Genomic DNA, 5642 nt, shown 5'->3' with positions numbered 1-5642 from the left:
TCTTGAAAAAGAACAAGGTTGGAGAACTTGGCCCAGTGCAGTGGCTCATGCCTGTAATCCCAGCATTTTGGGAGGCCAAGGCACGTGGATTGCTTGAGCTCAGGAGTTCGAGACCAGTCTGGGCAATGTGGTAAAAAAAACAAAAAATTTCTACAAAAAAAAGTTTCTACAAAAAAAAATACAAAAATTAGCCTGGTGTGGTGGTGCTCGCCTGTGGTCCCAGCTACTCAGGAGGCTGAGGTGGGAGGATCACCTGGGCCCAGGGAGGCTGAGGCTGCAGTGAGCCAAGATAGTGCCACTGCACTCCAGCCTAGGCAAAAGAGCAAGATCTTGTCTAAAAAAAAAAAAAAAAAAAAAAAGTTGGAGAACTTACACTTTCCAATTTCAAAAGCTACAGTAATAAAACAATGTGGTACTGGCACAGAGATCAACATGTACATCAGTGGAATAGAATTGAGTCCAGAAATAAACCTGTATGTTTATGGTCAAGGTATCAAGATAATTAAATGAGGAAATAATTTTTTCCCCCACAAATAGTGCTGGGACATCTGGATAGCCACATGCAAAAGAATGAATTTGGATTCCTATCTTTTATTGTCTACAAAAATTAACTCAAAACTAATCAAAGACCTAAAGATAAGAACTAAAACTAGGCCGGGTGCGGTGGCTCACGCTTGTAATCCCAGCACTTTGGGAGGCCGAGGTGGGCGGATCCCCTAAGGTCAGGAGTTCGAGACCAGCCTGGCCAACATGGTGAAACCCTGTCTCTACTAAAAATACAAAAAATTAGCCGGGCATGGTGGTGCATGCCTGTAATCACAACTATTCAGGAGGCTGACACAAGAGAATCGCTTGAACCCGGGAGGCAGAGGTTGCAGTGAGCTGAGATGGTGCCACTGCACTCCAGCCTGGGCTACAAGAGCAAACCTCTGTCAAAAAAAAAAAAAAAGAAAGAAAGAAAAGGAAAGAAAGAACTAAAACTATAAAACTCTTAGAAAAAACATAGGTGTAAACCTCTATTACCTTGGATTAAGCAATGGTTTCTTACATACAACACCAAAAGCACAATCAACTGAAGAAAAAATAGATCAATTAGACTTCATCAAAATTAAAAATTTGAGTGTCAAGGCCCTCAAAAAAGTTAAAAGATAAATCACAGAATGGGAGAAAATCTTTGTAAAAGATAAATCACAGAATGGGAGAAAATCTTTGCAAATCATAGATCTAGAAAGGATCTTGTGTCTAGAAGATAGAAGAGCTGTTTTCTGTTGTTGTTGAGACAGGGTCTTGCTCTGTCATCCAGCCTAAAGTGCAGTGGCATCATCATAGCTCACTGCAGCTTCCACCTCCTGAGCTCAAGCAATCCTCTCACCTCGCTCCTGAGTAGCTGGAACTGTAGGTGACACCACCATGCTTGGATAAGTTTTTAAATTTTTTTGTATAGACGAGTTCTCACTACGTTGCCCAGGCTGGTCTTGAACTCCTGGCCTCAAGCGATCCTCCCGCCTCTGCCATCCAAAGTGTTGGGATTAGAGTGAGCCACCTCGTCCAGCCTATAAGAGCTCTTAAAATTTAATAATAAAAAGACAAATAACCCAATTTAAATTTGGGCAAATGACTGGAATAAGCATTTCTCCAAAGAAAATATACAAATGCAAAGAAGCACATGATAAGATACTCAGCGTCGGCCAGGCATGGTGGCTCATGCCTGTAATCCCAGCACTTTGGGAAGCCGAGGCAGGTGGATCACTTGAGGTCAAGAGTTCGAGACCAACCTGGCCAACATGGTGAAACCCCGCCTCTACTAAAAATAGAAAAATTAGCCGGGTGTGGTGGCAGGCGCCTGTAATCCCAGCTACTAGGGAGACTGAGGCAAGAGAACTGCTTGAACCCGGAAGGTGGATGTTGCAGTGAGCCAAGATTGCACCACTACACTCCAGCCTTGGCAACAAGAGCGAAATTCCATCTCAAAAAACAAAACAAAACAAAACAAAAAAACTCAGCATCATTAACTATTAGGGAAATGAAAATCAAAACTTTCAAACCCACTACCATGGCTATAGTCAAAAAGACAATAACTAGTATTAGCAAGGATGTAGATGAATTGGAACCCTCATAAATTACTAGTGAGAATATAAAGAGGTGCAGCCTCTGTGGAAAACGGTTTGGCAGGTCCTCAAAGAGTTCAACATAGAGTTACCATAAGACCTAGCAATTCCACTGCTAGCTATATACCCAAGATAACTGAGAACATTATATATACTTGTACATGAGACCAGGAGCATTGACTCACACCTACAAACCCAGAACTTGGGGAGGCCAAGGCAGGAGGATCCCTTGAGCCCAGGAATTTGAGACCAGCCTGAGCAACATAATGAGATCCTATCTCTACAAAATATAAAAAGTTAGCGGGGTGTGGTGGTACATGCCTATAATCCCAGCTACTGAGGAGGCTGAGGTGGGAGGATTGCTTAAGCCTAGGAGTTGGAGGCTGCAATGAGCTATGATCATACCATTGCACTCCAGCCTGGGTAACACAGCAAGACTCTTGTCTCAAAAAAAAAAAAAAAAAATGTGTAGCTGGGCGCAGTAGCTCATGCCTGTAATCCCAGCACTTTGGGAGGCCGAGGCGGGCAGATCACATGAGATCAGGAGATCGAGACCAGCCTGGCCAACATGGTGAAACCCTATCTCTACTAAAAATACAAAAATTAGCCGGGCATGATGGCGCACACCTGTAATCCCAGCTACTCAGGAAGCTGAGATGGGAGAATTGCTTGAACCTGGGAGGTGGAGGTTGCAGTGGACCGAAATTGTGCCATTGCACTCCAGCCTGGCCAACAAAATGAGACTCTGTCTCAAAGGAAAGAAAAAAAAAAAAGTATACATGAATGCTCATAGTAGCATTATTTATAATGGCCAAAAAGTGGGAATGTATCAGTCCATTCTAACACTGCTATAAAGAATTGCCTGAGACTGGGTAATTTATACAGGAAAGGGTTTTAATTGACTCACAGTTCCGCTTTGCTGGGGAGGCCTCAGGAAACTTACAATCATGGCAGGAGGCAAAGGAGAAACAGGAGGCAAAGGAGAAACAGGCACCTTCTTCACAGGGCGGCAGGACGGGAGTGAGTGCAAGCAGGGGAAATGCCAGATGCTTATAAAACCATCAGATCTCCTGAGACTCACTCATTATCACGAGAACAGCATGGGGGAAACCATCCCCTTGATCCAATTACCTCTACCTGGTCCCACCCTTGACATGTGGGGATTAATACAATTCAAGGTGAGGTTTGGGTGGGGACACAGAGCCAAACCATATCAGGGAACAACCCAGGTGTTTATCAATCAATGAGTGGATAAACAAATATGTGGTCTATCCATGCAGTGAAATATTATTCTACCATAAAAAGGAACGAAGTACTGATACAAGCTACAGCATGGATGAACCTTGTAAACATTATGCTAAGTGAAAGAAGCCAGTCACAAAAGGCCACATATTATATGATTCCATTTATATTAAATATTCAGATAGGCACATTCACTGAGCTTTGTGGCTGTCAGAGGCTAGAAGTAGGGAGCAATAAGAAATCACTGCACACAGGCACAGGCTCTGGAATTGGATAGTAGTGATTGTTGAACAACCTTGTGAATCTGCTAAAAAACATTGAGTCATATATTTTTAAATGGTGAATTTTATGGTATATGAATTATAGCTCAATTTAAAAAAGAGAAAAAAGTTGATATTTTCTTCATAGATAACTCCATGATTCTCAAGCATTTTGGCCTCAAAACCCCTTTAGACTCTTAACAATTACTGAAATAGCCCCAAATAGCTCTTGTTTATGTATTTTGTTTTTGTTTTTGTGTGCTTATATTCAATATCCATTAAATTTACCATGTTAGAAAGTAAAACAGAAATTTTAAAAATATGTATTAATTCATTTAAAATAGCATTAATAAACCATATGCTATACATATTAGCTTAAGTAGCAGTTGAAAAATAATTGTATTTTCCAAAACAAAAGAATTAGTGAGAAGAGTGACATTGTTTTGGATTTTTGTTGTCTGTTAAATGTCTAGAGCTGAGTAGAAGATAGCTGCGTTCTCATACCTGCTTCTATTTACATTCAATGTGTTGAGATAGGTTGTTTTGGTTGAAATATATGAAAAAAGTCTGTCTTCACACAGTTATGTAGTTGAAAAAAGGAAGACTATCTTAATAGCCTTTTCAAATAATTGTGGATATTTTTCTTAGATTACACACCAAAACTGGACAAGTGTAGTTTCTTAAAGGTTAATTGCAATGTGGAACCTGAAACCGTAAATTTTTCAGTCGGTCTATCATGTTTTTGTTGTTGTTGGTTGGTTGGTTGGTTGGTTGTTTTTAGACAGGATCTTACTCTGTTGTCCAGGCTGGAGTTCAGTGACACAATCAGGGCTTACTGCGGCCTCAACCTTCCAGGCTCAAGAGATCCTCCCCGCTTAGCCCCTAGTGGGACTACAGGGATGCGCCACCATGCCCAGCTAATTTTTTGTATTTTTAGTAGAGATGGGTTTTTGCCTGCCTTCCTTCCTTCCTTCCTTCCTTCTTTCCCTCTTTCCCTCTTTCCTTCCTTCCTTCCTTCTTCAGGGTCTTCCTCTGCCACCCAAACTGGAGTGCAATGATATTATCTCAGTTTACTGCAACCTCCACCTCCTGGGTTCAAGCAATTCTCATGCCTCAGCCTCCCATGTAGCTGGGATCACAAGTGTGTGTCAGATACCTGGCTAATTTTTTTATTTTTTCTAAAGACGGGATTTCACAATGTTGACCAGGCTGATCTTGAACTCCTGGCCTCAGGTGATCCACCCACCTCGGCCTCCCAAAGTGTTAGGATTACAGGCGTGAGCCACTAAGCCTGACCTCAAGTTCCCTCTTTCTAATCTGAAAATGAGAATAGCACTAGCATCCAGGTCCACCTCAAAGGGTCAAACTGAAGTTCAGATGACCCAAGGATGCACTAGAAAGTTCTTTATGCATTGTAAATGAGAGTTGCCTACTCCTGTCAGGCTCAACTGCCTTCACTCTACAGGCAACTGGCTACAGGCTTCTCACCCTGAGCAGTGGTCAGCTCAGTCAACTCCCCCTCTCCACCCTCCTCCTCCTCTCCCTCCTTCCCTCCCTCCCTCCCTTTTCACAGGAAACTTAAGAGTCAGATCCCTTCCATTGCAAATGGAGATTCTTGGTTTGGAGAGAATAAGATAAAGGACCTGACATCAATCCTTACTCTTGAAAGCATGTTGTTACTTTCTAAATATTATTGAAATTAAAAAAAAAAATCCTCCCAAATCAATATATTTGAATTGCTAACAAGCCTGTCTGCCTTGTTTTTATCTTAAAGAATAAAATGCTGAGCCCTGCATAGGATGCTAGAGAACTCCCCCATCTCTCTCTCTCTCTCTCTCTCTCTCTCTCTCTCTCTCTCTCTCTCTCTCTCTCTCAGTTCTGAACAAGGAGGGAAGAGGTAAAGAGTCCTTAGTGAGCTCCTTCTGCAGGGACAACATCTCTGGACCCATCTGGATGGGAGCAGCCAGGAGGGGCAAGAAGCAGCCGTATTTGGTGGCACTGCCACAGCGTCCCCTCAGCCCCAGCAAGTGGC

Source organism: Macaca fascicularis, chromosome 16 (genome assembly GCF_037993035.2).
Source record: "Macaca fascicularis isolate 582-1 chromosome 16, T2T-MFA8v1.1".
NCBI lineage: Eukaryota > Metazoa > Chordata > Mammalia > Primates > Cercopithecidae > Macaca > Macaca fascicularis.
The sequence above is the reverse complement of the archived record's forward strand: the minus strand, read 5'-3'. Positions refer to the sequence as shown.